The 22574-nt window shown below is 38.4% G+C and overlaps 1 non-coding gene across 1 annotated transcript; it reads left to right on the top strand.

The window, feature by feature from the left end:
- Positions 1 to 3933: 3933 nt before the first annotated feature.
- LOC135273707 (U6 spliceosomal RNA) lies at positions 3934 to 4040 on the top strand. Its single transcript, XR_010341523.1, has one exon. It is a non-coding gene; the product is annotated as a U6 spliceosomal RNA (small nuclear RNA).
- The last annotated feature ends 18534 nt before the right edge of the window (positions 4041 to 22574 follow it).

Here is a 22574-nt window from a genome sequence, read left to right as displayed (position 1 = left end):
TCAGCATTTGATCTCGCTTCAGCCTCATCCCAGTTGTTATTAATGTTACCCAGGTGCCTGTGGGCAATTAGAGGGTAAAAATCTCGCAGATCTCCAGACTACAGATCCATGGGATTCAGTGGGAATCAGTGAGAGCACAGGGCTCTCCAGGATTAGCAGTCATTTCAGGACCCTATGACTTGGTCTGACTATTGCCTGGTCCTTGCCCCCAAGTCCCAGAGGCTGTTAGGATTTTTCCTGTTCTCTCCAGAAAAATGAAGACCCTAGGGGAGTTCTCATCAATATTTCCTGCTAAGTTTCTTTCACAAAACCATGATCCTTTGTTAAGTGCTATAAGAACAGAACACCAATATGGATATCCTGGGGTCGTGTCATAGATACAAGATGATGATGATGATGATTGCTGTTAATGTAAATTCCACCTGACAAAACCCTATATCAAAAACCCATTCTGTTTGGCTGCACATAAAATGAAATTCAGGAAATATTGGCCTAAGGCAACTTAGGTTTGTTTTCTTCATATTATAAATCTAGAGTTGGGAAATGTGAAGATCACTGATGCTGTTGGACACCCAAAGTCTACCTTCCTGCTCTGTCATCATTTGTTCATGGCTCTTGTCCTCATGCTTTGAAGATGGCGGCAGCATCTCCAGGTGTACAGGGATGAAGGAGAGAGGTGAAAGGTCTTTCCCAAGATAAGCTTTTGTCATTTTATTAAGGAAAGAAAGCTCTCTCTTGGGAAATCCACTTACATTACATTGGCCAGAACTTTGTTATCCCCTAGCTGCAAATGTAAGTGAAGTTATTTTAGCAGAGTATATCACTGTTCTGAAAAATATGAACTTCTGACAGTAAGGGAGAAAGAGAATGTATATTGCCAGGTAACTGGTAGGGTTTACCATTCCTACTATTCATCAGCCACTTTACTGGGTACTTTACATATCTACAATCTATAACCTTGCAAAGTAATAATTTTCCATATTATCCACTGAGAAACAAAGACTTTTAGAAACTTGTCCAAGAAAATGGCAGATCTGTGATTTTAATCCAGGTCACCTTGACTAACAGAAATTATTATAATAACAGTTAAATTGCTCATATGCTTGCCATGGGTCAGGTATTTCTCTGGGTGCTTTATGTACCTTGACTTGTTTCCTCCTCATAGAAACCCTGTGAGGGTTTTTTATTGTCCTAATTTATTAGATGAAGAAATCAAAGTTTAGAAAAGTTATGGAACTTGCTTAGAATCACACAGGTTATAAGAGATGAACCTAGTTCTGTGTGACTCTTTAGCTCTTGACCACTGATTTGGTTTGACTGTGTCCTCACCCAAATCTCATCTTGAATTCCCATGCATTGTGGAACGGACCTGGTGGCAGGTAATTGAGTCATGGGCAGGACTTTCCCATGCTGTTCTTGTGATAGAGAGTAAGTCTCATGAGATCTGATGATATTATAGGGGGGAGTTTCCCTGCAATCTCTCTCTCTTTTTGCCTTCTCCCATCCATGTAAGATGTGACTTGCTCCTCTTTGCCTTCTGCCATGATTGTGAGGCCTCTGCAGCCATGTAGAACTGTAAGTCTATTAAACCTCTTTCTTTTGTAAAGAGCCAAGTCCAGGTATGTCTTCATCAGCAGCATGAAAATGAATAGTGATATGAACAATTACTGATGTGGTCTCAGATGGAGATGAGGAACTTGTTGGGAACTGGAGCAAAGGTGACTCTTGTTATATTTTAGCAAAGAGACTGGTGGGATTTTGCCCCTGCCCTAGAGATTTGTGGAACTTTGAACTTGAGAGTAATAATTTAGGGTATCTGGCGAAAGAAATTTCAAAGCAGCAAAGCATTCAAGAGATGACTTGGGTGTTGTTAAAGGCATTCAGTTTTATAAGAAAAGCAGAGCATAAAAGTTTGGAAAATTTGTAACCTGACAATGCAATAGAAAAGAAAATCCCATTTTCTGAGGATAAATTTAAGCCAGCTACAGACATTTGCATAAGTAACAAGGAGCTGAATGTTAATCCCCAAGACAATGGAGAAAATGTCTCCACAGCATGTCAGAGGTCTTCATGGCAGCTCCTTCCATCACAGGCCCAGAGGCCTTGGAGGAAAAAATGGTTTTGTGGGCCAGGCCCAGGGTCCCATGCTGTGTGCAGTCTAAGGACTTGGGGCCACTCCAGCTGTGATTAAAAGGTGCCAAGGTACAGCTCAGGCCATGGCTTCAAGGGATACAAGCCCCAAGCCTTGGCAGCTTCCACATGGTGTTGAGCCTATGGGTGAACAGAAGTCAAGAATTGAGGTTTGGGAACCTCTGCCTAGATTTCAGAGAATGTCTGAAAACACCTGGATATCCAGGCAGAAGTTTGCTGCAGGGGCAGAGCTTTCATGGAGAACCTCTGCTAAGGCAGTGTGGAAGGAAAGTATGGAATGGGAGCCCCCCCCCCCTTACAGAGTTACTACTGGGGCACTGCCTAGTGGAGCTGTGAGAAGAGGGCTAGCATCTTCTGGACCCCAGAGGGTAGCTCCACCAGCAGGTTGCACCATGTGCCTGGAAAAGCTGCAGACACTCAATGCCAGCCCATGAAAGCAGCTGGGAGGGAGGCTGTACCCTGCAAAGCCATAGAAGCAGAGCTGCCCAAGATGAAGGGAACCCACTTCTTGCATCAGCCTGACCTGGATGTGAGACATGGAGTCAAAGGAGGTCGTTTTGGAGCTTTAAGATTTGACTGCCCTGCTGGATTTCAGACTTGCATGGGGGCTATAGCCCATTTGTTTTGGCCAATTTCTCCCATTTTGAATGACAGTACTTACTCAATGCCTGTACCCACATTGTATCTAGGAAGTAAGTAGCTTGCGTTTGATTTTACAGGCTCATAGGTGGAAGGGACTTGACTTGTGTCGGATGAGACATTGGACTGTGGACTTTTGAGTTAATGCTGAAATGAATTAAGAGTTTGGGGGACTGCTGGGAAGGAATGATTGGTTTTGAAATGTGTGGACATGAGATTTGGATGAAATGATATAGTTTGGCAGTGTCCCCACCCAAATCTCATCTTGAATTCCCATGTGTTGTGGGAGGGGCTGGTGGGAGGTAATTGAATCATGGGGGCAGGTCTTTCCTGTGCTGTTCTCATGATAGCGAATAAGTCTTACAAGATCTGACAGTATTATAAGGGGGAGTTTCTCTGCACAAGCTCTCTCTTTTTGCCTGCTGCCATCCATGTAAGATGTGACTTGCTCAGCCTTATCTTCTGCCATGATTGTGAGACCTCTCCACCCATGTGGAACTGAGTCCATTAAACCTCTTTCTTTTTTAAACTGCCCAGTCTCAGGTATGTCTTTATCAGCAGCATGAAAACAGACTAAAACAACCACTCTGCTGCAAAGGTTCTGCAAAACACATCAAACTGTGCACAAAGCTACCATCTCACTAGTGTTGTAGAGGTACCAAGTGAACAGACAAAAGCTAAAATACCAATCAGGCAGCCAATCAGTACTCCAAATTAGAGGGAGTAAACAGAGGAGGCTGAGTATGCAAACAGAAGATTCAAGAAATAGCAAGAAATAAGTAATGTCCAGCTGGTGTCTAACCATGTGCCAGAATATGCATTTAGTGATTTCTCTTGATGCAAAGGGCCCTTTCCCCTACATCCATGTGTATTTTGATGAAGTCACATGGAAAAGTCTATCACAGAAGATGACAGCTGCTCATTGCCCACTTAATGACCATGTTCCAATTCTTCTTTACTAAGAGGACCCTCATTTTACTATGCACAATATTAGGCTGAGTTAAAATGACTCACTCCACAAATTTCCTTTCCCATCCTGGTAGCCATATGACACAAGACTGGCCAATGACAAATAAGCAAGCATGGACTTTGGGTTAGAGCTTCCTGGAAAGTTATTGTTTATCACTAAAAAGAGACAAACTCAAACTCAATTTTGTAGCACATCTACTAAAATTGGAGTGATACGGAAAAGATTAGTATTGCCCCTATACAAGAATGATACACAAATTCATGAAGCATTTCATATTTTGTGAAGTTCCTAGAGGTCATTTGACACTTCATTGGTTAACACCAAGGAACCAAAGTGAATATCAGTCAAAACACGACTGTGTGGCATCCAATATTGAAAATGCAATTTTTACAAGAAAGAAAGACAGTGGAGAAAGGGAGAGAGGGAGAGAGAGAAAAGAAAAAGGAAAAAAAGAAAGAAGGTGGGGAGATAGAAAGAGAGAAGCCCAAGTGATTCAGGCACTTGCCCTTTGTTCATTCCTCTTTTTCCAGCCTGGAATGCAGTTGTGATGTCCAGTGGGGCAGCAGCTATCTTATGAGCATAAAGATTATTGCCTCACACAGTGAGAAGATAAGCAATCTGAGTCCCTGAGAACATTGTGGAGCCTCCATACCAGCCTGAGCTTGTCTATCTCTAGACTTCTGATGATTTATGAAAAATAAGCCCCTACTTAGTTAAGCCACCATAGTGGTTATATTGTTGTTATCGCTGTTGTTACATGAAGCTGAAAATAATCCCTATTGATAGAGATGGGCATACTATTCTTTTTTTTTTTTTTTTTTTTGAGACGGAGTTTCACTCTTGTTACTCAGGCTGGAGTGCAATGGCACAATCTCGGCTCACCGCAACCTCTGCCTCCTGGGTTCAGGCAATTCTCCTGCCTCAGCCTCCTGAGTAGCTGGGATTACAGGCACGCGCCATCATGCCCAGCTAATTTTTTGTATTTTTAGTAGAGACGGGGTTTCACCATGTTGACCAGGATGGTCTCCATCTCTTGACCTCCCAATCCACCCGCCTCGGCCTCCCAAAGTGCTGGGATTACAGGCGTGAGCCACCACGCCCGGCCGGGCATACTATTCTTTATGCATCTCTCAGGCTTTTAAGTATAATTTCCTCTGGAAGAGCACTCCACCCCCAACCCTCACTTGCAGTTTGGCCTTGGTTTTCATTTAATCTAGGTTTTGTGTAGTTAAAAAGGTTGGTGGAGAAACAGGTAGGGAAAAGAGAAGAGGTCCATAGAGTATGGACCCTGGGCATGGATGGCTTTGCTCCCAGGCAGAAGAAAACTTATGAGACGAGAGAAAGCAAGTATCTTTCCACTTCTCAGAACTTACATTTTTCCCATACTAAAAGGAGAATTCAGTTTGTGACCATTTCTTTAGATTCACAAAATATACCAGCATTTTAAATTAGGGTTTTCCTTGAGAGCTAAGTCTCTGGAGATGTGTTCTTGGAATACAGTCATAATCACCTATAGCACATATTTATAATACACACATGTATACATACCACATTCATATTTATGTATAACATTAGACTCTGTTACCATGGAAACTATTACAGTACTAACAAATTTCCACTGTAATATGAAATAAGAAATTCAGATGAAATACCAAGCATTTGTTTAAGCACAAATAGCTTTCATAATTAAATACATAGAGACAATACAGAAAACTGAAAATTAATACTTAGAAGCCTTTTGCAGTATGAAAGTCGGCTTTGATGTTGTTTTCCCTTTTCCACTGCATTACATTATACATCTTTATAAATTAAATTTGGCATTGGGTTAACAAGAATAGATCAGCTTGCTGCATGGGAGCTTTCACACACCTAAAAGCTGAGCTCTTATTCTAGATAGTTACACCTTCCATAGTCAGTAAAATGGCTCCTTTTATTACTCAGAAGGAGGACTTTTATAAAAGAAAGCTCAAATGTGAAGTTGGTCTTACATCCCTTGTTTCATTCAGACAATATGTAGAACTACCCCTGGGGTTTTGAATATATTAACATCCTTTCACAATTAACCCTAATGGGACAAGTGTAGCATTTTTTTTTCCCAAGCAGATATACTCAAAGCTGAAAAATACATAGTGTTTAAATAGATCTCATTATATCAGCTACACCAAATCTCTCCTTTATATACAGAGGATTGTACCTCTCTTCACTGTCATGCAACATTAAAATAGGAAGGCATACACAAGGATGACATAGATTTGACAAAAAATTAATGATTTGTACATCACTTTAATGCTTCAAATCTGCAATTCATGTATGCTAATTAGTTCATAATGGGCTGTTGAAGAACAGAACTGTCATCCTGCTGCTTCACAGGTTTCTGGAAGCTCCGATTCAGCACAGACTTGCCTGGTTGGCTGCTGGATTCTGGGCTGTAACATGGCAGATCTACGATAGCATCCCCCTGCCCCAACACACAATTGTTTCCTCGATGTGGTGCTTTAATCTATCAGAGTTATGATGGCATATCTCAAATAAGTGGTTCCTGGGTGCTGCAATACATACTGGGAGCAATAGCATACCATCACTATATCTAAATGATTGATTTCTGGATTTTAAGCTGTCAGGCTATACCTCAGAGGGCAGCTGTCAACTTCCTAAATGTATGAAGTTGCATTAAGCAGCACATTTTGAAAATGTATGTACAACTTTTTTTTTTATTTACAGATGAAAAGGGCTGTAAAACTTAGAAGAAACAAAGGGGACTAGAAAGATCTGATGTCTTTTCTTACTGTGACATCATGTATAATTCCCCACTGCAAGAGACACAGCTACCAGTCGCTTTTTCTGAGATCTCCTTTGGTCTTCGCACTGCAGAGGCAGAGACAAAGACTGTCACAACAGTGGGAGAGTGTGAGGCTGGGCTGCTTCACCAAACAAATGGAAGCACTAGGGCTTATTGGAAGCTGGGGAATTCGAAAACAAGTCGTTCTGTTTTTATTGGAGTGCAAACTGATTTTCCCTGATTCCATGATAGAGGCTTGATCCAATGTATATCTCATATCTCACCTACTGATCTGTAAACTCAGCTTCTACGCATGTCCAGATCTAAAATGACACAAAGGAAACAAGAACTGAATTGGTTTTTAGGCTGAAAGTAATCAGTCAGGTTTCTGATGTCTAAAATTTTTGTCTTGAAGACTCCAGAATGAAGATGCATTTATTTAAAAAAGCAATTTTTTACACAATAGAAAATATGAACTAGACATTATAATGGAAAACTGAGCTATGCCAGGGAAAACATACTCCAAATGTAGTTAAACTATCAAAGGATTTCAGATTTTAGGAATAGTTACTTTGCAAATATGCAAAATAATGGTATCATCAAAGGGAGTCTAAAAGTGCTCAAGTTAATACAAATTTTTGTTCTGACATGTGTTTAAGACGTTTAAACATGCATAGAGAAAAACTATTATAATGAGTTGGGGTTGAATGAATGAATGATGTTCTTTAAATAATGCTGTGACATGAAAGACATAAAATGACATTTCAACCTAGAGTTCTGTATGTGGCTCTCCAGCCAGCAACAAGAAAGCTTATGTTCAAAGTAACCATAATATTTTATCTACATTAACATTTGAACAACATTTTCTTGTGAGGAAAACCAAACCACAAATTTGAAGCTCCTTTCCATGGTTGGGTTATTCAAATTTGCAGATTTAATGTTAAGTTTTAGTGAATATTTAGGAGTGGGGTGGCTAGGTCATTTGGGAGATGTATGCTTGAATATTTAGGAGTGGGGTGGCTAGGTCATTTGGGAGATGTATGCTTAGCCTGTTGAGAAACTGACAATCTGTTTTCCAAAGTCATTGTACCATTTTACATGCCCACCAGTAATTCATAAAAGACCCAATTTCTCTATATCCTTGCTGACACTTGATGTGGCCAATCTTTTAATTTTAGACATTCCAATAAGGATTTAATTATATTTTGGTGTGGTTTTAATTTGTGTTTCCTTTATAACTAATGATGTTAGCATTTTTTATGTCCTTATTTGCCATTGGTTTATCTTCTTTAGTGAAGTAACTCTTCAAATCTGTTGCTGATTTTTACTTGAGTTGTTTGCTTCCTTATTCTTGAGTTTTGAGAGTTCTTTATATATTCTGGATGTAGCCTTTTATCACATATATGATTTGCAAATATTTTCTCTTACTCTGAATCTTCTTTTTTTCATTCTTGTAGCACTATTTTTTTGAAGAGCAGAATTTCTAACTCTTGCTAAAGATATATTGATATCAATAACAATATAGATGTATAGATTTTGGTGTCTTCTTTCTTCTTTTTTTGATCAGTCTGCCAGAATTTTATCTATTATTATCTTTTTAACAAACAGATTTTGTTTTCATTGATTTTTATCCGTTGTTTTTGCCTTCTATTTCATTGATTTGTGCTCTTAATTCTTATTTCCCTTCATCTGCTTATTCTACCTTTCACTGACTTTTTCCTATATGTTAAGGTGGACGCTGAGGTTGTTGATTTTAGACCAAAGAGAAATGAAATCACATGTGCACACAAAGAGTTTTATACAAATGTTCACAGAAGCTTTATTTTTAATGGCCCAAACCAGGAAACTACCCAAATGCTCATTAACAGGTAAATAAATACATGAAGGTGCTATATTTATATGACAGACTACTACTCAGCAATAAAAGGAGACAGATTATTACACAATGTGATACATCTGAAAATAATTATGCTCATGAAGAAGACAAAAAGAAGACACACTACATGATTTCATGGATATAAGATTATAGAAAATATAAAATGGCTTATAGTGATATAAAGCAGATTAATGGCTGCCTGAGGATGGGGAAAGAATGGTAGTAGGGAGGCATTCAAAAGGGGCACCAGGAAGCTTGGGCAGTGGTGCATATGTTCATTAACTTGATTTTACAGAGTGTTTCAGGGATGTACACAGATGTGAAAACTGATAAGATTTTATATTGTGTGTGTAGTTTATTGTATGTCAATTACATCTTTTATGTATATTGTATGTCAATTCGTTTATTGTGTGTAGTTTCTTGTATGTCAATTATATCTCAAAAATCTGTTTAAAATGTCATCATTATAAAAATGATGAAGGCCATAGAAAAGGAGAAAATATGTGCAATAATTAAATTTGACTTGTATCCAGGATATATAAAGAACTCATACCCTTGATGATGAGACAAATAACTCAATAAAACAATAAGCAAAAGATTTCAATAGACATTCATAAAAAGTATATATATATATATGGCTGGGCATGGTGGCTCATGCCTGTAATCCCAGCATTTTGGGAGGCTGCGGTGGGCAGATCACCTGAGGCCAGGAGTTCTAGACCAGCCTTACCAATATGGAGAAACCCTGTCTCTACTAAAAATACAAAATTAGCCATATGTAGTGGCACATGCCTGTAATCCTAGCTACTCGGGAGGCTGAGGCAGGAGAATCACTTGAACCCAGGAGGCAGAGGTTGTGGTGAACTGAAATTGTGTCATTGCTCTCCAGCCTGGGCAACAAGAGCAAAACTCCATCTCAAAAAATAAAAATATATATATGAATAGCCAATAAGCCCATGAAAATATACTCAACAATATTAGTCATCAGAGAAAAGCAAATGAAAGCTACAATGCGATATCACTACACATCCCCTAGGATAGCTAAAATTAAAATGAGTAGTAATGCTATGAAATGTTGGTGAGGATGTGAAGGAGTTAGAATTTTAATTCACCCTGGCAGGAGGGTAAAATGGAAAAACATCCCTGGAAAATTGTTTGGCAATTTCTTTAAAAGGTAAATATATATAATTCCTAGCACCCAGCAGTTTCTTTCCTGGGTATATACCCAAGAGAACTGAAAGCATATTCCTATATAAATATATAAATATTCATAGAAGTTTTATTCAAAATTGCTCAAAACTGGAAACAATCCCTTTTGTCCTTTGAGAACTCCAATTACATGTATATTTGATGTTTGAAGTTGTCCCTTGGTTCACTGATGGCTCTGTTCATTTTCTTTTACTTTTTTCTTTTTTTATTCTCTCCAGTTTCATTTTGGATAGCTTTTATTCCTATGTCTTCAAATTTACTAATCTTTTTTTCTCCAATGTTTAACCTGCTGTATTTTTCATCTCAGATATTGTAGTTTTTATCTCTAGAAGGTCTGTTTGGGTCTTTCATGTCTTTCATGTCTCTAGTCATCATGTGCAATCTTTCCTCTAGCTTCTTGAACTTTGGGAATACTGTTGTACTAACTCTTTTAATGTCCTGTCTAGTAATTCTATCATCTGTGTGATTCTTATGTCAGTTTCAATTGACTGATTTTTGTCCTCATTACCAATCATAATTTCCTACTTCCAAATGCTAATTTGAAATGTTAATTCTGCTAAGTGCTGAATGGATAGCAGACATTGTAAGTTTTACCTTTTTGGGTGCTGGATATGTTTGTATTCCTGTAAATAGTCTTGAGGTTTTTTTTTTTTTCCTGGGATGCACTTGAATTACTTACAGTTTGATCCTTCCAGAGCTTGCATTTGAGCTTTGCTAAGTGGAAATCTAGGGGTATCTTTGTCTCAAGACTCAAGCTAAACCTTTTTGAAAACTCTACTCAATTCCTGTGAATTAAGAGGTTTTCCACCCTAGCCGGTAGGAGGAGGAACTATTCCTGGCTTTGTGTGTGGTCCTGGCATTGTCCCTTTAATCTTTTCAGGGAGTTCTTTCCCTGGACCTGCATAGAGTTCTCTGAAACATACAGGAATCAGGATTCAGCTGATGATGGAGGCAGAGCCCTCAGCAGGTCTGTTTTCTTCTCTCTATTCTCTACCCTGTAAACTCTAGCCATGCAGACTGTTGTCTCTTCCCCACTCCAGAAGGCCACTGTTCTCTCCTAGGATCTCACTCTGTGCCTCAGCAGAAAACTGGGTCAATTGGGGCATCACTGCATTTGTTTCCCATCATTCTGCGCTCATGGTTTTTTATTGCTAGTGTCCAAAGTCTTTCTAACCATTGTGCCATATATTTTATCCAGCTTTTAAAATTGTTTCAGCAATAATAAGTAAAATACAACATCTGCTTTTCTAAGTAACTCTCAATCTTGTAAAGAAATAGGAAATTTATAAATATGACTTTAGGGTAAAAGAAAAATCAGGTGGTAAGTTGAGATAAGTGGAGAAAGAAGGGTTATGTGTAAAAATGACCAATAGCTTCTGGTTTGAAAATGGAAAAGGATATTGTGTTAGGCAGAAGAATGTCCTTCCCTGTTCTACCCATGCAAAGGTGTCCAAGTCCTGACCATGGAGACTGTGAATTTTACTTTATATGGCAAAATGGTCTTCACATATGCACATATGTGATTAAGTTAAAGAGTTTGAGATGGGACTTGGCGCGGTGGCTCACATCTGTAATCCCAGCACTTTGGGAGGCTGAGGCGGGTGGATCATGAGGTCAAGAGATTGAGACCATCCTGGCCAACATGGTGAAACCCTATCTCTACTAAAAATACAAAAATTAGCTGGGCATGGTGGTGTGCATCTGCAGTCTCAGCTACTCGGGAGGCTGAGGCAAGAGAATTGCTTGAACCTGGGAGGCGGAGGTTGCAGTGAGACAAGATCCCGCCACTACATTCTAGCCTGGGAACAGAGTGAGACTCTGTCTCAAAAAAAAAAAAAAAAAAAAAAAAAAGGTTTAGATGGGAAGATTATCCTGAGCTATTTGCGTGGACCCAATGTAATCACAGTGTTCCTTCCAAATGGAGGGAGGAGAGTCAGAAAAGAAGATGTGAAAATGGAAGCACAAGTCAGAATGATGGGATTGCAGGCTGCAAGGGGGCCATGAGCCAAGAATTGAGAGCAACCTTTAGAAGCTGAAAGAGAAAGGAATATATTTTTCTAGAAATTTGCAAAGGAACATAGCTCTGCTAAAATCTTGATTTTAGCGCAGTGAGACCCATTTTGGACCTCTGATCTCCATGAAAATAAGGTAATAAATTTGTCTTTTTTACACCATTAAGTTTATAATAATTTGTTACAGTAGTGATCAGAAACTAATACAGATGTTCAATAAAATGGTTAATTTTTGCTCCTGTCCAACAGTAAGGTTGTTAGGGCAGTAAACCTCCCATCTGCAGGAACTTCCTCAGATAGTGGTGATCATCATTCACCTGCTGGCATATGAAGGACTATATTCAAAGAGTATGTCATTTGTTGTCAGTCTCTGTTACTAGAATAAATGTCTGGAATAAAATTATGGGTAGCTATTAGGCAGATGCTTATAGCAACACTGACTTTTGTGAGTCAGAACATCCTCAACCTCCACCTTCACCTCCAGAGGGACCCAAATTACACAAGAGATGAAAGGAAGCAATGGCTTTATAAGACCTAGAATTAGAAATTTTATAATATTTTTAACACTCTAAATGGCATACCCTCATCCTCCTTGATAAAATTTACATCTATTCTTCAAACATGCTATCTGTGTTCAGAAATATGGGTTTCAATATTTAAAAATAGGGGATTTGGCCTTAATTTTTCTTCAACTTGTTTTCTCTTTGCTTGAAGTAGTTTTCCAGTATTTATCTAGTGAACTTCTAGTTATGATATCTGGATAACTTTGTCCTCATCTGAAAATAAGTCAAATCGGTTTTTATTAATAAAAATTTCTTAATAAATAGCATAAATTGTTTGTATATAGACTCCAAGTACACTCTAGTCCTTTGCCCAGATAATTAATTGCATTCAAGGATAAACAGCCAATGAAATAAAAGGCAGAGAGCTGACCGTTTGCCTTCCTCACCTTGGTGGGAATAGACACACATGGTGCATGGTTGTCACTTTGGGTTGTAAAAATTCTCTCTGCATGTGGGGATATGCACAGATGAGCAATTAGCTAAATGTGCACATGCATTGTATTAGAGAAGAACCTTGCTCCTGGCTAAATCAAAGGGTTCATTATTGAGGCTAATTCCAACTCACTTAGTTTCTCTGTAAGAAATAAATAATGCTTCACAGCCTCATATGTCTAGTCAATGTGCTGTAAGTCCAAGTAAAGCTAGGTAGCAGAGACAATGGGGTTAACAAATGGTCTACTAGTTTGCTTGTTTATTTACTTAGGGAATTTTTGTTTTGAGTCAGGGATTCTTAACAAGGTTCTTATGAAGAAAGCCAAGACAAAAATTCAAAACCGACCCAGACAGAATAAGAGGTTTATGGGCATAATTAGGTTTAAGATCTTCTAAATCTGTTTGGCTATTTTATTTGATAAATGGGTAGTGTGCCTGTCTTAGTTCATTTTCTGCTGCTGTAACAGAATACCACAGATTGGGTAATTTATAAAGAAAAGAAGCTTATTTGGTGCATGGGTCTGGAGGCTGGGAAGTCCAAGAGCCTGGCACTGGAATCTGGTGCATCCTAACATGGTTCAAGGCATCAGATGGCAAATACATGCATACACTCAAGACAGAATAAATAGAAGCCAAGCTTATCCTTTCATCAAGAGCCCACTCTTGAGATAACAAACCCACTCCCACAGTAACAGCATTAATCTATTCATGAGGGCAAAACCCTCATGATCTAATCACCTCTTAAAGGTCCCACCTCTTAACACTGTTGCACTGGGTATTATGTTTCTAACTTATGAACTTTTGGGAGACATATTCAAACCATAGCAGTATCCACATTCAGATTGTGTCTATGAGGAATCAGAACAACTCTAAAAAATTTTTAAGAATAAGATAATAAATTTTTCTTTTACTGAACAAAACAATATGTATCAGGAAAATGGTTTGGCTGACTTTATTTTCTCTACTTTTATTTATTTTCATTGATTGGAAGAATTCACTCATTTTACTTATTTATGAAAGTTTTCAGTTTGAAATGTATTTAATGTACAGTTGATTGTGTCTCTGTTTTGAACACACACGTGCACACACACACACACACACACACACATTCCTTCTTTAATCTCTTCTTCCTATCTCCTAATAGGGAAACTGCCAGTATGGCAGAGGCTAAAACAGTACTAGTACAATTGAGTTGCAATTATTCTAAATTTTTATGTTATCATCTGGCTTTCAGAATACTGATATCAAGTTCTCCATTGTGGAGTTTCCCATGAAATAGTGATGGTGAGTTTGGGAAAAGAGTTTATAGTGATCTGGCTTAACATATTAACAGCATAATAGAACAAGCTAAGGAAAGAATCTCAGAACTCAAAGACTGGTTCTCTGAACTAACTCAGTCAAACAATAAAAAAGAAAAAAGAATGAACAAAACCTCTGAGAAATATGGTATTCTGTAAAGAGACCAAATCTACAACTCATTAGTGTTCCTGAAAGAGATGGAGAGACAGCAAGCAACTTAGAAAACATATTTCAGGATATTGTACATGAAAGCATCTGCAACTTCACTAGAGAGGCCAACATTTAAATTCAGGAAATTCAGAGAACCCTTGCAAGATACTACACAAGAAGACTATCCCCAAGACACATAATCATTAGATTATCCAAGGTCAAAATGAAAGGAAAAGTGTTAAGGGCAGCTAGAGAGAAGAGGCAGGTTACCTACAAAGGGAACCCCATCAGACTAACAGCAGAACTTTCAGAAGAAACTCTACAAGTCAGCAGAGACTGGGGCCTACATTCAGCATCCTTATAGAAAGGAATTTCCAAACAAGAACTTCATATCCAGCCAAACTAAGCTTCATAAGCAAAGGAGAAAAAGGATCCTTTTCAGACAAGAAAAGGCTGAGGGAATTTGTGGCCACCAGACTTCCCTTATGAGAGGTCCTAAAAGGAGCACAAAACATGGAAAGACCAATACCAGCCACTACAAAAACACACTTAAGTATACAGATTATTGACCCTATAAAGCAACCACACAAATAAATCTGCATAATAACCAGCTATAAACATGATGACAGGAACAAATATACACATATCAGTATTAATCTTGAATGTAAATGGGCTAACCCAATTAAAAGTCACAGAGTGGCAAGCTGGATAGAGAAGCAAGACCCACATGCTGTTTTCAGGAGACCCATCTCATGTGTCATGACACCTGTAGGCTCAAAATAAAGTGATGGAGAAAAACCTACCATGCAGATGAAAAAGAAAAAAAGGTAAAGGTTGGTATCCTAATTTCAGACAAAACACACTTTAAGCCAACAAAGATTTTTAAAAAGACAAAGAAGGGGCCGGGCGCGGTGGCTCAAGCCTGTAATCCCAGCACTTTGGGAGGCCGAGGCGGGTGGATCACGAGGTCAAGAGATCGAGACCATCCTGGTCAACATGGTGAAACCCCGTCTCTACTAATACAAAAAATTAGCTGGGCACGGTGGCGCGTGCCTGTAATCCCAGCTACTCAGGAGGCTGAGGCAGGAGAATTGCCTGAACCCAGGAGGCGGAGATTGCGGTGAGCCGAGATCGCGCCATTGCGCTCCAGCCTGGGTATCAAGAGCGAAACTCCGTCTCAAAAAAAAAAAAAAAAAAAAAAAAAAAAAAAAAAAAAAAAAAAGACAAAGAAGGATTCAATTCAGCAAGAAGACTTAACTATCCTAAATATGTATGCACAACACAGGAACACCCAGGTTTATAAAGCAAGTTCTTAGAGACCCATGAAGAGACTTAGATTTTCACACAATAATAGTCAGAGATATTAACACCTCACTGACGGTATTGGACAGATCATCAAGGCAGAAAGCTGACAAAGGTATTCAGAACTGGAACTCAACACTTGAGCAAATGGACCTAATAGACATCTATAGACATGTCACCCAAAACAACAGAATATGTATTCTTGTCATCACTACGTGGCACATACACTAAAACTGACCACATAATTGGACATAATATCATCCTCAGTAAATTTTAAAAAATTATATCAGCTACACTCTCAGTCCACAGTACAATAAAAATAGAAATCAAGACAAAGAAAATTGTTCAGAACTATACCATTACATAGAAGTTAACAACCTATTCCAGAAAAGTTTTTGGGTAAATAATGAAATTAAGGCAGAAATCAAAAAATTTTATGAAACTAATGAGAACAAACATACAACATTCCAGAATCTCTGGGACAGTCACAGCAGTGTTAAGAGGGAATTTTATTGCACTAAATGCCAACATCAAATTTGATGTGGGCATAATTTGCATTAGAAAGATCTCAAATAAAAAATCTAACATTACAACTAGAGGAACTAGAGAAACAAGAGCAAACCAACCCCCAAACTGGCAGAAGACAAGAAATAACTATAATCAGAGCTGAACTGAAGGAAACTTAGAGAAAAACAATACAAAAGATCAATGACTCAAGGAGTTTGTTTTCTGAAAGAATTAATAAGATAGACCACTAGCTGGACTGATAAAGAAAAAAAGAGAGAAGATCCAAATAAATATAATCAGAAAGGACCAAGAGGACATTACCACTGACCCCACAGAAATTAAAAAAAAAAAAACTGTCAGAGACTACTATGAATACATCTATGCATACAAACTAGAAAATCTAGAAGAAATGGAAAATTCCTGGACATATACAACCTCCCAAGACTGAACAGTATCAGCTCTTCTTTATACATCTGGTAGAATTTGGAATTCAAAATGAGTTTCAAAACTGAATCAGTTAAAAAGCCTACCATCCAAAAAATGCCCAGGACCAGAGAGATTCACAGCTGAATTCTATCAGATGTATAAAGAAGAGCTGATACCATTACTACTGAAAGTATTCCAAAAAATTGAAGGGCTCTTTCATAGCTCATTCTATGAGGCCAGCATCATCCTGATACTAAAACCTGGCAGAGACACAGTAAAAAAAGAAAAATTCAGGCCAATATATGTCCTTGATGAACACAGATGCAAAAATCCTCAACAAAATACTAGCAAACTGAATCCAGTGACACATCAAAAACCTAATCTACTATGATCAAGTAGGCTTTATCTCTGGGATGCAAGGTTGGTTCAACATGCAAATCAATAAGTGTGAGTCACCACATAAACAAAACTTAAAACAAGAACCACATGTTTATCTCAATACATACAGAAAAAGGCTTTGATAAAATCCAACATGGCTTCATGTTAAAAATGCTTAACAAACTAGGCATTGAAAGAACATTCTTCAAAATAATAAGAGCCATCTATGACAAACCCACAGCTAACATCATACTGAATGAGCAAAAGCTGGAAGCATTTCCCTTGAAAACCAGAACAAGACAGGGTGCCCTATCACTCCTGCAGAACATAGTACTGGAATCCTGGCCACAGCAATCAGGCAAAAGAAAGAAAGAAAAAAAGGCATCCAAACAGGAAGAGAGGAAGTCAGACTATGCCTGTTTGCAGATGATATGATTGTATACCTAAAAATCCCTACAGTCTCTGCCCTCAAATTCCTTGATCTGATAAATAACTTCAGCAAAGTTTCAGGATACAAAATTAACATACAAAAATCAGTAGCATTCCTATACACCACCAACCTCCAAGCTGAGAGCCAAGTGAAGAACACAATCTCATTCATAATAGCCACAAAAAGGATAAAGTACCTAGGAATACAGCTAACCAGGGAGGTGAAGATCTCTACAACAAGAATTATGAAACACTGCTCTAAGAAATCAGAGATGACACAAACAAATGGAAACACATTCCATGCTCATGGATAGGAAGAATAAATATTGTTAAAATGGCCACACTGCCCAAAGCAATTTATAGGTTCAATGCTATTCCTATCAAATTACCAATGACATTCTAAACAGAATTAGAAAAAACTATTTCAAAATTCACATGAAACCAAAAGAAGCCCTAATAGCCAAGGCAATCTTAAACAAAAAGAACAAAGCTGGAGTCATTACATTACCTGATTTCAAACTATTCTAAAAAGATACAGTAACTAAAACAGCATGGTACTGGGACAAAAACAGACACATAGACCAATAGAACAGAATAAAGAGCCCAGAAATAATTCCACACACCTACAACCATCTGATTTTCAACAAAGTCAAAACACATCAGTGGGGAAAGGACTCCCTATTTAATAAATGGTCCTAAGATAACTGGCTAGCCATAAGCAGAAGATGAAACTAGACCCCTTTCTTATACCATACACAAAAATTAAGATGGATTAAAGATCTAAATGTAAAACCTAATACTAATACTATAAAAACTCTGGAAGATAACCTTGAAAATAACATTCTGGACACAGGATCTGGCAAAGATTTCATAACAAAGAAACAAAAAGGAATTGCAGCAAAAACAATTGACAAATGAAACCTAATTATACTAAAGAGTTTCTGCACAGAATAGAAACTATCAACAGAATAAACAGACAACCTAAAGAATGGGAGAAAATATTTACAGACTACACATCTGACAAGGGTCTAATATCTAGCATGTATAAGGAACTGAAACTAATTCATGAGAATAAAAACAAGCCTATTAAAAAGTGAGCCAAGGACATGAACACTTTTCAAAAGAAGATATGCATGTGGCCAATAAGCTTATGAAAAAAATGCTTAACATCACTAATCATTAGAGAAATGCAAATCAAAACCACAATGAGATACCATCTCACATCAGTCAGAATGGCTATTACTAAAAAGTCAAAAAATAATGGATGTTAGTGAGGTTGCATAGAAAAAAATGCTTCTGCCCTGTTGGTGGGAGTGTAAATTAGTTCAGCCATTGTAGAAAGCAGTGTGCTGACTCCAAAAGAACTTAAAACAGAATTACCATTCCACCCAGGAATCCCATTATTTGGCATATACCCAAAGGGAAAAAAAAAATTGTTCTACCATAGGACATATACTTGTGTATGTTTATTGAAGCAATATTCACAATAGCAAAGACATGGAATCAACCTAAATGCCTATCAATGGAAGACTGAATAAAGAAAATGTGGTACATATACACCATGGAATATTATACAGCCATAAAAAAGAATAAGATCGTGTCCCTTGCAGCAACATAGATGAGCTGGAGGCCATTATCCTAAGCAAACTAATGTAAGAACAGAAAGGCAAATACTACCTGTTCTCACTTATAATTGGGAGCTAAATGAGAACACATGGACAAAAAGAGAGGAACAACAGACACCAGGGCCTACTCGAGAGTGAAGGGTAGGAGGAGGGAGAGGATCAAAAAACTACCTATCAGGTACTATGCTTATTACCTAGGTGACAAAATAGTCTGTATGCAAAACCCCCATGACATGCAGTTTAACTATATAAAAAAACCTTAACATGTACTCCTGAACCTACAATAAAAGTTAAAAAAAAAAAAAGCTGGCTTATAGAAGCACTGTAGGGGCATAAATCTCATAAAAGTCTGTTGAGCTGGAGGATGCATGCTGATTCACATGAATTCTGGAGTTTGTGAAGCAGGTGAGAACACTTAAAAAGCAGGAGGAGTTCTGGGGTGTTTGCTCCTAGGTATTAGATGATTAGGCAAAGAGAATTTAACACAAAGAAACTCAAAATAGAATTGGTATGTAACTGAGTCATGGTTCAGGTAATTTTTTAGAGCCATTTTGATGGGACTAGGAAGTTCAGGTAGAACAGACCCTCCTTCCTTAATGGTTACAGAACCACGAAAGGTGATCCAGTCTGAAACTTGGAAATGAAACTGAAAAATAACTTGGAAATGAAACTGAAAAATGAATATTACAAAATCTAAGCAATTTGCATATAAGTGGCTTCAATGCTATTACTTTATCCAGCAAATGAATTATTTAGCACTTATTATATGCAAAGTACCTTCCAGGCAGAGTTCAGCATTGGACATGACAGACATGATTCCTATCCTTCATGGAACTTAAAACCTTGGGAGAAGACAAATGTGGTAAGCTCAAAGTATGGTCTCCCAAATCTGGCCACATCCTAGTCTCCAGAGCCTATGAATATGTTACTTCACATGGTAAAGGAGACTTTGCAGACATGATTCCATTAAGGATCCTGAAATGGGAAGATGATCCTGGATTATCAGGTGGGCCCAATGTAAGCATCAGGGTTCTTGTAAGAGGAAGGCAAGAGGATCGGAGTCAAGGAGAGAAGATTTAATAACAAAGCAGACAGCAGGGAGGAGAGTTGTTTTGCTGCTAGCTTTGAATATAGAGGCAGAGGCCATGAGCCAAGGAATACAGGTGATCTGTAGCAGTTGAACAAGACAAGAAAATAGATCCTCTGCTAAGGCCTCAGAGGGAGCACAGCCCTTGCTTTTGACCCACTGAAACTCATTTTAGATTTTTGGTCCCCAGACCTGTAAGATAATATATTTAAGTTGTTTTAAGCCAGTGTGTGGTAATTTGTTACAGCAGCAATAGGGAAACTAATGCAAAAAAATAAGCAAATAATTACCAGAAACCTCGTATCACTATTGTTGTGATTGGTGCCATGAAGGAAAAGCAGAGAATGCCATGAGGAGGCATAACAGAGGCTGAACCTAAGATGAGCTGGGCTAACCTCCCTTAATTTCTGTTTTTCTGCAGGAGACCTAGGGTGAATTGACCAAGAGAAGATGGGGGCTGCTGTGCTGCAGGCCGAACAACCTCAGCAGGGCCCTCCGATGCCTAAAAGAATCTGACACAGTGGAGGCTGGGCAGGAAGGCCGGGTAGCTGTGGCACAGTGAGCAAGGGGATGGCAGCAGCAGCAACTTCAGGAAGGAATCGATTCTGGAGGGCTTCGTGGCCTGTAGAAATTTTAGACTTCATCCAAAAGGAAGAGGGCAGCCACTGAAGAGCTGTAGGAGGTGGGTGCCAAGATCAGATTTGTGGTGTTTTTAGAAGATCACTGTGGTTGCTCTGTGGGGAATAAATCTGAGGAAGTTAAGGGCAGCTAAGGAGATACAGGAGAAGACCACTGAATTCCTTAGAACACAGGTTGATTAGAGAAGCTTAGACAAGGGTGGTGACAAGGAAGGAAGCAGATCTATTTTGGAGGGGGCATCTACAGGGCGGGTGACTGATTGAATCAGTAATTATTTTTATAAAATGACCATTATTTGACTATATCATAATACGTTTATCAATTCTTCTATTAATGAACATTTGGGATTTGTCCAGTTATTGGCTGTTTTAAATAGCTTTGTTATCAATATTCCTGTACAACTCTTATTATGAATATATATTTTTATTTTAATACCTAAGAGTGAAACCACTGGGTCACAAAAGAGGTATATATTCAACATTTTAAGAAACTGCCACACTGTTCTGAAGTGGACAATTGTATATCCCCTTTGGTGATTTATTGGACTGTGAGCATAACAAGAAAAAGTCAAGTGTGTTCCCTTGAACCAAAGAACAACATGCTGAAACCTTTAACCAGCTCCCTATGTTTTGTGTGTTGAGGGAGGCAGGTGAAGATAAAGCCATAGGTCTATGAGCATGTTCCCTTAGGGTCACAATCTCTTGTTTCCTTGGGTAGAGAAAGCAAAAGATAGTCTCCTAAATTGTCACTAAATTATTCTGAAGAACGTTGGCCTTTTTTTTCTTTTTATAGTTTAATCTGAAGATATGTTAATATAATATGTATAAGGTATAACCAGTGTTCAGACTACATTGCACAAAAACAATGAAGAAAAGTAAATAATTCAACAATTTTCCAACTTTCCTCCTCTTTTGTGACCCTCCATACAAACGTTGTTGCGAAAAGAACATGGGCTTTGGGGTGAATTACAAGTTGTGAAAAGAACATAGGCTTTGGATTCAATTAAAACTCACTGTAGACCTAGCTCCAGCTCTTACTTGCTGTGTAATCTCAGGCAAGTTACCTAACCTGAGACATTTTCATCCATTTTCAAACGGGGTATAGTAATGCGGATTTTGCTTATCAGCTTAAGGAGTTTTTGGGCTGAGGTGATGGGGTTTTCTTTTCTTGTCTTTTTTTTTGAGACGGAATTTTGCTCTTGTCACCCAGGCTGGAGTGCAATGGCACGATCTTGTCTCATTACAACATCTGCCTCCTGGGTTCAAGTGATACTCCTGCCTCAGTTTCTTGAGTAGCTTGGATTACAGGCACCCGCCCCCATACCTGGCTAATTTTTGTTTTTTTTAGTGGAGACGGGTTTCACCATGTTGTTCAGGCTGGTCTTGAACTCCCGACCTCAGGTAATCCAGCCGCCTTGGCCTTTCAAAATGCTGGGATTACAGGCGTGAGCCACCATGCCTGGACAATGATGGGGTTTTCTAAATATACAATCATGTCATCTGCAAACAGAGACAATTTGACTTCCTCTCTTCCTATTTGAATACACTTTCTTTCTTTCTCTTGCTTGATTGCCCTGGCCAGAACTTCCCATTACTATGTTGAATAGGAGTGGTGAGAGAGGGCATTCTTCTCTTGTGCCAGTTTTCAAAGGAATGCTTCCAGCTTTTGCCCACTCAGTATGATTTCTTCCCCTCCCCCTTCCCCTTCCCCTTACCCTTCATCCCTTTCTTTCTTTCTTGGTTGTCATTGTAGAGATCGTTATCCTCCTTGATTTTATTTATTCCTAAGTATTTTATTTATTCTTAAGTATTTTATTTATTTTTTGTAGTTATTTCAAATAGGGCTACTTTCTTGACTTTTTTTTCAGCTAGTTTGTTATTGGTGTATAGAAATGCTACTAATTTTTGTATATTGATTTTTGTATCCTGAAACTTTGCTAAATTTGTTCATTAGTGGCTTTTTGTTTTGTTTTCAGAGACAAGGTCTCATTCTGTCACCTAGGTGGGAGTGCAGTTGCATGATCATAGCTCACTGCATCCTGTAACTCTTGGGCTCAAATGATCCTCCCACCTCAGCTTTCCAGGCAGCTGGGACTACAGGT

The sequence above is a fragment of the Aotus nancymaae genome, unplaced genomic scaffold (assembly GCF_030222135.1).
Source record: "Aotus nancymaae isolate 86718 unplaced genomic scaffold, 86718_ANA_hifiasm-v0.15.2.pri h1tg000008l, whole genome shotgun sequence".
NCBI classification, from domain to species: Eukaryota; Metazoa; Chordata; class Mammalia; order Primates; family Aotidae; genus Aotus; species Aotus nancymaae.
The sequence above is the reverse complement of the archived record's forward strand: the minus strand, read 5'-3'. Positions and strand labels throughout refer to the sequence as shown.